Here is a 12,817-nt window from a genome sequence, read left to right as displayed (position 1 = left end):
ATTTCTAAATCATTCCCAAGTAGACAATCTACAGGCAAGTTTGCTGACACTGCCACTCTCTTTGGGCCAGTGACTCCTCCCCAGCTGAGATTTACTACTGCCATGGGATGATTTTTCTGCACTCCATCAATATTAGTCACCTGATATGTGGCACCAGGTAAAAGTTGCCTTGAGGGGACTAGATTCTCAGTCACCATAGTGATACTAGCCCCTGTGTCTCTGTAGGCCTCAACTTTTTGACCATTGATGAGGGGCTCCTGTCTATACTTGCTCAAAGTGTTTGGGCAATCAGTGAAGTTGACAAACCCCATGCCATTTTCACAGACAAGAGTATCTGTATTAGGGGACCTGGTTAGGCCAGAGTCCACCTGGGTTCCAAAAGTAAACCCACCCAAATTCCTGGGGGTGCTCCCACCACCTGGGGGATTACTATTAATAGTAACAGGGGGTGTTGGAGCTTTACTTGGAGGAATATTTTCTTTATTGATATTCTTTGGACAACAGCTTTCTGTTTTCCAGTGGCCAGGCTTTTTACAAGCATGGCAATAAGGTTTCTTTTGGTCAGGGGAAGTGTTTTGGGACCCACCCCCATCGTTGGAGTTTTGGGGCCCTTGGGAGACTTTTCTTTAGATTTATCCCCACCCTTCTCTTGAGCCTTGGAAGTATCCTTCTTTTGGTCATTACCCTGATTCTTAGGCCTAATCCTGGTTCTGACCCATTTGTCTGCCCTCTTACCCAATTCTTGTGGAGAGGTCAGATCTGAGTCCACCAGGTGCTGGTGCAAAAGCTGGTTCTAACAATTACTTAGGATCTGCTCCCTCATAATCAAATTATACAATCCTGTATAGTCATGTACTTTGCTGCCATGTAGCCAACCTTCCAGAGCCTTAATAGCACAATCTACAAAATCAGTCCGGTCCTGAGGAGTCTGAGCCTTTTGGGTATCTCTGAACAACAACCTGTATTGCTCAGTGGTTAAGCCAAACCCATCAATAAGAGCACTGTTCAGGACTGTGTAGTTTTTAGCATCCTCAGATCTAACTGTGAGGAGCTTATCTCTCCCTTTCTCAGAAAAGGAGAGCTGCAAGATTGCTGCCCACTGATCTTGAGGGACCTGCTGTACCATGCAGGCCCTCTCCAGAGCAGTTATCCATTTGTGAATATCATCCCCATCTCTGTAGGGGGGCACAATCTTACTCAGGTTTCTATGTTCATAGGACCTGTCTTTATCCTTAGGGAGAATGCTGCCACCAGTCGGTGTCTCCCCACATAATCTTTGTTCTCTTGCCAAGGCAAGTTTAGCTTGGGCCAGGGCTACTTCCTCCCTCTCTATCTGGAGTCTAACAGCTCTCATCCTGGCCTTATGCTCTTTCCTCTGGGGGAAGTCATTCCCCTCTGAGATTCTCTTGAGGCACTAGAAATGTGAGAATCCCTGGAGGGAGATCTCTCTCTTCTATTGCCTGGGAGAATTCTGCTATTGGGTCTGGAGAAGTGATTCCCTTCTCCATTCCCATGTAGGACCAAGTTGGCATGGCTAAGCCTCCCAACTGGTACCTGGTTATCCCCTTGATGATTTTCTACATCACCTGACTCTGGGTCCTCCTCCTCATTTTCTGGGGTGGTGTTCTCATTATCTGGGGGGGGGGGGTCACTCCTTCTCCTGACCCTGAGGGAACTATTCTAGCTTTCTCAAGATCATCCTTCTCCAGGATGGCTATCAGGATGGGAATGGTAGGGTTGTGACCCTTTCTCAGCTTCCTTGCAGTGCACAAGGCACTCAAGTCTTTGTGGCTGAATTTGTCATAGCTGTGGGTTGCCTGTGGGAGGTCAACCAACACAGGTAGAGAGCTGGGAGCTTCAACTGTACCAGACATGACTCTAGTGAGGTATAAGTGATGCACTTACCTACACTAAGTATTTATCTACTGTACCTGGCTAGTGAGTTGTAGTCAGGGTGTGCTAAGCCCTTCTACCTAAAAATACAAAGTTTAGTACAACTTAAATATGCTAAGCTTTGTTTATATGTACCTATGGTACTTAATGTGATCTTTCAATTTGATCAAAAGATTGCAATGGTAAAACAACAGCAAGCTCAAATCCCAACCGCTGCACACCAATGTGAGAAGTTGGCCTGATGTATGATGTCTCCAATTCTGGGGGCACCTTGTATCAGTCCAAACAATCCCTTATGGTGGTGGTTGTAAGTCAACCTTAAAAGACAAGCTATCCTAGAGGTAGCATGGACTAAGCAGCCTAAAGGCTTAACTCAAGAGGGCATGTGAAGCCAGCTGTTTTACAATATGCAATCCTGTAATATCAAATGAAAGGACACCACATAAGTTATATATTATAAAAATATATGTATTTATTCTCAGAATAATCCCCTGTACTCTTTATGAGTATAGAAGCACAAGCGTTTAAACAAAAGCACAGTATAACATATGAAAGTTGCACAATTATGGATTAGGCCGGTGGCCACTGAAACCATATATCAAAAAAGTGGTATAAGTATCACTATTCGATCAGTGGTAAGGCCTAGGGCCTTTGGAATCGCTGGGACTTCACTGGACTAACAGCAGTTAGGACGGGAGTAGCCCACGGGAATCGGGTGCAGCGCTAAAAGCACACGCATGCACCAATGCAAAGTCAATGGTGCGTAAAGGTTATCGAGTTACAGTTTTAAGGGTCTTCCGACTGGGCTAGAAGGATAAAACTTTAGACTTAGACATTAGAGGTGTAAACCACTACAGGAGCACCGGCGTTCAAGAGTTACCTCACCCACAGAAAGCGGGTGCACAGGTGCAAAAAGCGTGTCGGGTCTCGTCGTGTAGATCTATGGAGCCTGGAGATGAAGATACTGCAGGCGGCCAGAAGAGAAGAGTCCGGTGTGATCCAAGGGCGGATCGAAGATGTAGAGTACCTGAAAGCAGAGGGGACAGAGTCTGGGTCACTAGCCAGTGACCAGGAAGGAACCAGGCAATGTCGGGCGCAATCAGGTGGTTGTCGTGAAGCTTGTCTCCACTACCACGTGGACTCTGGGGCACCGAGGATGTCTTGGAGTGAATCAAGAACTGTCCCACAAAGGCTCTCGCTGTCGGCCGTGTTGACTTCCGGATCGGAGTCAACAGGCCTTGGCAAATGCAACCCACGCAGGATTCAAAGATCGCTTCTTACTCGGACCAGCAAGGTCAGAGCGCGTGCTCCTTTTCAGGGGAGCGAGGGCCAGTCTAGAGCAACCAGACTAGCAGAGCAAATTCAAAGGTTCATCGGTACTGGGGCCACTAGCCAACGGGCAAGCGACCGGACCAATGCGTGAAGCAGGAAATGCAAAAGGGTCCCACGCAGCACTCGATAAGTGTGGAGGGGTGAGCTTCGGTGCAAAAGCTGCTCGGGGCTGGAGCTTTTCAAACTCCAATGCACAGCTTCAAGGGAGCCTCGGATGCTGCACGGTCAGCACCTTGTAGTTTTTCCAAGATGGCCAGCCCCACGCTTCAGGTCGCCTCCACGGGTCTCAGCTTTGCAGGGACTGTGGATCAAGCTGTTGGAAGGCGGGAACGCTGGGTCTTGTTGATCTCTGTTGCTCGAGTTCTGGCGGGAACTGCAACAGAGCAAATGGAGACGTGCTGGATGGTGCCTGTTTGCACAGTGTGGTCACTCCTTGACCACAAGGGAGATTCTTCAGTCTTCCATGTCGAGTGGGATGTCAAAGGGTCCAGAGTTTCGTTTCATAAGTTTCAGTCAGGATAATCTGATGTGCATCTGCACAGCTCCTACCTTTATTCCAAATCAAGGGGCTGGAATACCTGCTAGGTCCCTCCTATGGGTGGGACCCAGGAAGAGGGTGGTTACACCCCTTTCCCTTTGTCCAGTTTCCCGCCAGAGCTGGGGCTGGAGTGCCCCAGAACCGATTTGACTGGATTTTGCATGGGACACCTCGTGTGCCCCAGGCAGTGTCTAGTTTCTTTCAACCCTCCCTGCTCCAATCCACTATCTCCTGTCTGGGGTGGTGTAGAACCTCCCTGTGACAGGAAACCCTTTGTCCAGGCCTCCCCTGCCAAGTTTCGGTCAGCAGCAGGAGGTCAGACTTGTGTCGGGCAGCAGCATTCATTTTGTGATGCTGAGGCTCTGGTTAGGATTAACCGCGTTTTAAGTAAAGTAACATGTCTTCTCCCTCTAGAAGGGTGGGATGCTACCCCCATCGCCAGAACTGGCGAGGGGGTAGTATTCCAAAGTGTATGACCCCAAACACGACATGTTTTGATAAAGCCAAACCAAAGTTAGCATTAACCACGAGGAATATAATGCACTTAAGAGTATATGGTATGGCAGTATCACTGGAACAGCAGTAAGGAAATGGTTCCGAACACTGCAGACAGGCACAGCTCATGCTAGAGCACCATCTCACATAAAACCAAGCACTCTGCCTCCAGGATTGTAAAGGCCTGCCATAGGAGTGACTTATAGGTGTATATGTGTCCAGATATAGGTTTAGACATAGGTATACTATATCTAAGCAAGGGGTGAGTACACCACCTTGCCCCAGCTGAGGGATCAGCCAGTTGTGTCGATTTAAGTGACCAGCCAGGGGTGGCACAAGATATTCTGCAGCCCCTGGTGGCCTTGGATGCACCTATGCCCTGGGCACCTATAGTGCACTGTACAGGGGCTGATAAGGTGTCCAGTGCCAAATTGGTGATGTACCTATAGTACATGGAGTCCATTTAAAGAGAGAGCAGATAGCCTGGGGCCCTGATTAGCAGGATCCCAGGCCAACTAAGTCGAAAACCAGCTAAACACAAGGCAAAACATCTGGGGTAACCATAGTCAGGTATCCACCTTCCTACAGGGACAAAGACACAAGTTCAGGCCAAACGCAATGGAGCAAGGGCCGGATGCAGGAACCTAGTTAGGCCTACTAAACAAGAGTACCTTAAATCCTGGCTGTGGAGCATTCTGAGAACCTGCATTGAGATGCCGGGCTCAGTGGTGGTTCCTAGGAACTGCAATGCCAGGCCCAGCGTCGCCATTAAGGATGCCATTTATGCTGGGCTTGTGATGCAAAGTCCTGGGTCAAAAATGCTTGGCACAGCAGTGGTTCTGAGGAGTCTACGGGCTGCAATGATAAGTCCTGCATCAGGGATGCATCGTGCAGAGGCAGTTCCGAAGCAGAGCTTCGAGGAGATGTGTTGTGCTGCATCATTTCTGCCCACAGGACCACAGCTGGGCTGGGAGAGCACCTTAGGGTCCACTTTCAAGGGTCCAGTACTGGAGTGGCCTGACTTGGAGGAGCAAATCTCACAGGAGACTAAGTCCAGGTGCTGGGTTCAAGGTGGTTGGATCCTGTTCTCAGTTCAAAGTGATTTGATGCTGTTCTGTCCCTGAGACCTAATTCAAAAGCCCAATCTCTCATAAATGCATAGACAACTGTACAATGCATCCAGTGCTATTTAATAGCTATTTTATTTGAAAAATTAGTTTTCAGATCATTTAGGATTCAAACACATTTATGACAAAAAGTAATATACAAACAATGAGGGTGGACACAAGGAAAAGTGCACAAAATTCACACATATCCTTTCATTCAAACCAATTCAGTGATTTCACAAACACACCTCACACATTCATCCTGCACAGTACCAAATCAAACGGGGATTGAATACACCAGTTGAAAAAGCACTGGGTCTGCCAACATGTAATATTTAGACCATTGATTGTTTTTAAATACACCTTCTCCAAAGTCATACGAAAATTTGAATTCATTAACAATCAAACAAAAATAGTACGGTGTAATGCTGCCACAATAATTGCGAAGCAAATAATTAGCAAGAAAAGCAACTTGGCAGACCCGATGGTCTACGCGTTTCGAATCCCTTCAATTCTTGGGATTCTCCTCAGGACCAACCACACTCTGTGAAGAGAAAAGAAAGAAACTATGTCTCTAACCAGTCTTATAACAAATGCCTAAAAAACCTGAACAACTGGACCACCAGAATGTTACTTCAACTTACCAGTATACTGGATATATGACTCTTTTCAATCCGTAAAAATAATCTCATCAACTCCTCTGTTGGATTCCTGAAAAGGAAAGACAAGAAAAGTGGGAAAACCATGAGTGTACCCGTAGCGTGGCAGTGTCTGTAGTCCTACAATTCCTAAGGACAACAAATCGGCTTACCTATTAATATCCTGCAGTGTCCTATGCGGGCTATGATTCTTATTCCAAACAACGCGCTGCCCTCTGCGCGGGGAAGTAATACCTGTGGGCTTGAGAGGGGACCATTGTTGTGGATATGCTAATCCCAAAGCAAACAAACATTGCCCTCAACTTGCACAGCACCATGTTACCAGAAGTTATGAAGCACCGCGGTGGCCTCTCTTACCTCCGGGCGCCAGTGCATTTTCAACTGGCGTATTCAAACCCCGTTTGATTTGGTACTGTGCAGGATGAATGTGTGAGGTGTGTTTGTGAAATGACTGAACTGGTTTGAATGAAAGTATATGTGTGGATTTTCTGCACTTTTCCTTGTGACCACCCTCACTGTTTATATATTACTTTTTGTTATAAACGTGTTTGAAGCCTAAATGATCTGAAAACTAATTTTTCAAATAAAATAGCTATTAAATAGCACCGGATGCATTGTACAGTTGTCTATGCATTTATGATAGATTGGGCTTTTGAATGAGGTATCAGTACTGGCATTTCTCTTTGTTACTAAATTTGAGTAGGCTCAGCCTTACTGATTAGAGCCAGACCCTGTTTTTTTATTGTTTTGTCCCTCAGGCTTAAGATCAGGCGGTCAGCCAACTAGCCCTTGTAGTCACTCTGGTGGTCCTGGGATCAAGATGTAGGTTCAGTTTCTCTTACTCGAGCAGCAGTCTTTCTAGCAGAGCAGCAGAGCTGTCCTTCTGAGTCCTCCACAAGTCCATAAGTGTACTGAAGAGTTGGGTCTGAGGGTCCATTATTTGTACCTGGTGCCTAGTTTGAAGTAGGAGACTGTTTTGGAGGTTTCCACCTACAGAGATGTTAGAAATGTCTTGCTTCCTGCCCTGGCCTCAGCCTGTCTGGGACTGCAGTATGCCACCTTTGTGAATGTGCTCAAGCAGAGCCTTTGTGATGTGCAAGTGTGGTAGGTTAGAACACCTCCTCCTCATTAAGTCAGAGATGGTCCATCCTTCTAACACCTATGGCCCTTTGTTTCGGTATCTGGGAACAATACACAAAGACCACTGGCAACTACACCTAGCCATGGTACCCAGGAAACAGGCTTCAGACACCAAATGGCCGAGACAAGAAAATGCCTACTAGTGGCACTTTTGGAATTATGACTTAAACCTGTCTTTACCATGAAAGAGGGCTCCAAATTACAAATCTTTAGACACCAAACTCAATATTCCTACCTGCTCCAGATTAAAAGTTATTACTTATTAAATGCAATAATTGCTCAGCACGATGCTACTTTGCTTCTTGGCACATTAATATTCATGCAAGGGTTTTAAACATTTTAGATATTGTTTTTACGATTAAATTTATTGATTGTGCCTATTAGTGTTACTGTGCTTTGTTATCTATTCACCTGATCACTGAGGCTTCCCCAGTCCGCCGCGGTTTTTACGGATTGTTGCAGAGGGAAGACCTCATCCCAGGCATTACTCTCAGGCATCCATTTCCGCTCACCTACTTCCTCTTCGGTTAGCAGTCCAGACTCCTGTTCCTCCTATTTAGGGCCGCGCTAGAATGGCCGTGCAGCGGTTTCATACTGCTGCTGCTAGAACCACGGTACGCTGCTACATTTACACAGGTTCCTCCCTGACCTTCTCTATTGCTCAGCACACGCTACTTTGCTTCTTTGCACATTACTAATCATGCAAGGGTTTTAAATATTTTAGATATTGTTTTTACTATTAAATTTATTGATTGAGTCTATTAGTGTATTGTGCTCGTTTATATATTCACCTGATCACTGAGGGGCTTCCCAGTCAGCCTCGGGTTTTACCGATTGTTGCGGAGGGAAGACCTCATCCCAGGCATTACTCTCAGGCTCACCCATTTGCTCTTCGGTTAGCGGTCCAGACTCCTGTTCCTCCTATTTAGGACCGCAATGGAACGGCAACGCAGTGGACGTGGGCAGCGGGCGTGCCTCCAGCGCGCCAAAGGTGCTCCAAAGGCAATCCCATCTGTGCCCCTCCACGCCTGGACCAGGCCCAGGGCCACAGACCGTGGCCCTCACATGATATGTAAACCTACAATATTCTATTCAGGTGAGAGCTTAATGGCCTTACGCCCACCGATGCGCCAGAAATGTTATCAGCTTAAGTGTGAAAAAAACGATGGATTTAGGCCCAGATCCTTGTACTGGGGTGAATGTATGACATTGTTCTACATTCTGTCCATCAACTGTGTTTTTTGTAATCAGCTTAAGTGTGAACACTTAATAAAACCAGACTACCCCAATGTTTAGGCTGTGATACTAAACTCCCTGAAGTTTTAGGTTTGCCACTCAATTCCCAGAGAGAAGCAACAATTCAATATCAAACGGACACGGACCTACAGTTTGCCCTTATTAATGCTAGGTCCTTGGTCAGACATAAATATGAAATAACTGACTTCATCATAGACTACAAACTTGATGTACTATTTGTAACAGAAACATGGGGTGATGTCTCATCAGATCCTGATTTTAACATTGCGGTTCCGTATGTTTACAAAGTTTACAGAAATGATAGACAATTAAAAAGCGGCTTTGGACTGGCATTGATCCATAGGGCTGAACTAAGTTCTTTTTGTTATATAATTGCCAAACCTGACTGAAGCCTTTCTCTTCAAAATTACTCCCTCTGATCAAGACACTTATAAACGCCTCTTGATCTATCGTCCTCCAGTCCCCAGATCTAAATTCTTGGTTAATTTCCATTCATTGTTAGAGCTCAGTCTCCACTCTAACTTCTTCACAACTTTAGGGGATATGAACTTTCACCTAGAAACAATTTAAGATAGAGACACTGAGGAGCTACTCAATATGACATCAGAGTTTGGCCTCAGACAGCTGGTTTATGATGCTACGCATATTGCAGGACACAGGACACGGCCTGTTTACCAATAACCCGGCCATCTCCAATTTATATACCCTTCTGTTAATTTGGTCTGATCACCATGCTATTCTTTTTAAAGATACAAGTTCCTACGAATCAACAGCCCTAACACAGTAAATTCAAAGATCACTGGCAGAGCATGGCACAAAATTAACCCCACAATTTTGGTCAACGAACTAGCACAAAGCCAACTGGACTTGGAGAAGGATGCGGAAACCTCAGCCATAAATTATACCACCTGGCTTGAGACTACCTTCGCAAAATTAGCTCCTATCACATGGATTAATAAAAACAGAAAAACGCCATCTGCCCCGTGGTTCTCTGAAGCCCTGAGAATGGACAAACAGGCTTGCAGTAGGCAAGAAAGGATTTGGCGTAAAAATTATGAGCCACTAGAAAAAAATCGATATAAATCCATCCTTTTAGATTTCATAAAAAAGCTGATTTGGGAGAAAATTCTCTACTATACAGCACAGATAGAAAAAGCCGGCAGTTCCAGTAAATAATTATTTCTAACTGTGAAAAAGTTGACCACAATTAGAAAGATGATTCTGTTAATCATAATCAAGAATTCTGTGATGCTCTGGCTCTCTCCTTTAGTACAAAGGTAGATCAAATTTATGATCAGTTTGCCCACTCCACGTCAAATGGTAACACCATTGAGCAAGAAAATAGTAGGAAAGTCTCTCTTCTTAACTTCTCTCCTACTTCTCCTATGCAAATCACCAAACTGATCTCTACGCCAAATCAGGTTCTCCGGAAGATCCTTACCCTCCTAGGATCCTACAAAATATTTGCCATTTCATTGGACCGTATTTATCCAAGATGTTTAACCAGATGATAGAGCAAGGATCCTTTCCCACTGTGTGGAAGCAGGCTTGTATCTTGCCTCTTCTAAAAAAAAACATTTTAGATGCAACTGACACGGCCAACTATTGACCCATTGCGAGAATCCCACTACTAGCCAAAATAATTGAGAAAACCATAAATGTGGAACTTTCACTTTTATTGCAGCTAATCAGATTCTAGGTCACAGCCAGTTTGGCTAAAGAGCTAATCATAGTACAGCGTCATCTCTGATTAAGACTACAGAAGAAATTTGTTCTTCACTAGACAGCGGCGGGTCAGCAGCCTTGGTGTTCCTCGACCTATCCGCTGCATTCGATACGGTGGATCATACCCTTCTGGTTCATCGACTAAAATCAATTGGGATAGGAGGGAAAGCCCTTTACCTGTTAACATAGTTTTTATCAGAGAGTACTCAAACAGTTCATCCGGGCAAATTTAAGTCAGTACCCTTCACCCTTCCATGTGGTGTTCCGCAGGTCTCTTTGCTGAGCCCCACCTCCTATGCCGATGAGACCTGGTTGGTGATCTCGACAGTGGATAAGGACATCAATCACTCTTTAAAACTCCATGATTGTATGCTCACCCTGAGTCACTGGATGAGCACTCATTGCTTGAAATTAAACTCAAGCAAAACGGAGGTGATTATGTTGGGAAACCTTTTCCCACCTTGGTCCCCAGCTTGGTGGCCCTTCCCCTACCCCTGTGGATAAAGCTAAGAACCCTGGGGTTATCATAGATGAGAAACTTTGCTTTAAAGCTCAAGTTTCCAAGGTTGGGTCTTCTTTGTTCTTCACGATCAAGACTATAAGAAAAATTCTCCCTTTTATTCCAAAATCTTCCAGAAAGCAGGTTGTAACCTCTTTAGTCTTGTCTAAACTTGATTGCTGCAATGGATTATACATCAATGTGCAATCTACTCTCCTCAGGAAGTTACAGGCAGAACAAAACACTGCTGCAAGACTGATTCTGGATATACCTAAACATCAGTCTGTTAGATCAGCAATTCGAGACCTTCACTGGCTGTCAGTCGGTCAGCTGGTAACATTTAAGGCACTCTACATTGCACATAAGACACTGCACAAAGAAGGGCCAAGATTTCTAGGGGACCTTTTCAGATGGTACTCCCCTAATAGACCTCTGCGTTCGGCCAATGCTAATCTGATGCCAGTGGTCAGGATCAAAAATATGAACTGGGGGGGAGGAGTTTCAGTTACAATACTATCAAGGAATGGAACTCCCTTCCGCTATATCTCAGAAAAATTCCCTCCCTTCTTGAGTTCAGAAAACACCTGAAGACCTGGCTCTTTTAGAAGCAGTAGTCTATAGCACAGTATGCAGCACTGGGAGCGCCAAGACACCTGAGGGTATAAGTGCGCTGTATACATTTAATTAACATAACATAACATAAGTTAACACAATGTTATCCTATTGGAGAGTCTTCCCCTACCAGAACATTTAAAATGTAAGTACATCTCCAACTTGTAAAGTACACTGCACCCAGCCTTCTGGCACAATCAGTGCTACAGGCCCACTAGTGGCATTCAAGTTACAGGCACTGGGTACATGTAGTACCCTTTTTTATTTTTTATTTATTGGGTTTTCACAATTTTGATGGTTCTGAGACTCGATACATCAGTACATAAAAAAAAATAAGCAAAAAGATAACAACGCCATATGGACATACAGCATCTAAGTAGACATCAACAAAAATTACAACATGTCAGTTCGCCTTAGTTGGTTAGGATATATCTACGTATACTCCAGCGGTACACTAGGGGGTGACCTGAATACTCCCGTGGTGTTGGATTGCCTGTGGGAGGTCTGCATGTCGGTCTTATCACACCAAGGAGACTATCTGCTGTGCGGATGTGGCTGGTCGCTCATGGGTGGAAATTAATTAGTCCCTATAGTGTGTGATGCTTGATGTCATTCCGCCTATCGCTGTGGATGTATGTTCCCCATCAACGGTTGGTATAACAGCCTGCCAACACAGACTTGCAAACAAATAACTGTGGGGTTAAATTAGGGCAGAAAAGGGAAGGGGAGGGAAGGGGGGCTCTGTTTACTGGAACTAATATATCTATAATATCATACCTGCAGTAGCGTGTGGGGGCGTGTGTGCGTACATGCGAGGTTAATGTCGGGGTTGTATTATTCTGGGGTACACCCAGCCATGTTCAGAAGGACATGTCGTATACGCTCGATGCCTGGGGTTACCTCTGGGGCGACTGGTTTCCGTGTGGTGTGCCTGTGTGACGTTGGGCCTGAGGGGATTGAATTATCCCGGGTTGTGTATCCTCTAGAGCCTCTGGTGGGTTCGTCTCGTGCGTGAATGCGTGCAGCAGTTGCGCCCACTCCAGGGAGATAGGATGTTTTCGGGGTTCCCTTAACCTCTTCCTCCCTGAGTGTCTCTTCTTCCGCCCTCCCCCACTTTTTTAGAGCTCCCACCCATGCTGTCTCTGGAGCGCTGGAGGGGGTTCTCCAATGCATGGAAATCCCCCTATTTGCGAGGAGGATGGCTAGGGACACGAATCGGCACTGCACTTTTTCGGTCTTCCGCCTGCGGAAGATCCCGAGTGCACAAGCTTCCCATGTGGATATAGTTGTGATGCCTGTCGTCGTGCTTAGTATCCTGTGGCTACCATCCCATTAATCGCGAATGTTAGGGCAGTCCCAGAACATGTGCTTAAAATCCACCGCAGGGGATTGGCACCTGGGGCATGCAAAGTGTGTGTCTGGGAAGAACTGACTAAGATGATGCGGTGTGAGGTAGGCCCTGTGGAGTATGTTGAATTGTATGTTACAGAACCGCGCGTTCCTGGAGACTTTTTTGGGATATGCTAAGGTCATCTTCCATTCTTTGTCATTGATTACTCTT

This window comes from Lissotriton helveticus, chromosome 11 (genome assembly GCF_964261635.1).
Source record: "Lissotriton helveticus chromosome 11, aLisHel1.1, whole genome shotgun sequence".
Taxonomy (NCBI): domain Eukaryota; kingdom Metazoa; phylum Chordata; class Amphibia; order Caudata; family Salamandridae; genus Lissotriton; species Lissotriton helveticus.
The sequence above is the reverse complement of the archived record's forward strand: the minus strand, read 5'-3'. Positions refer to the sequence as shown.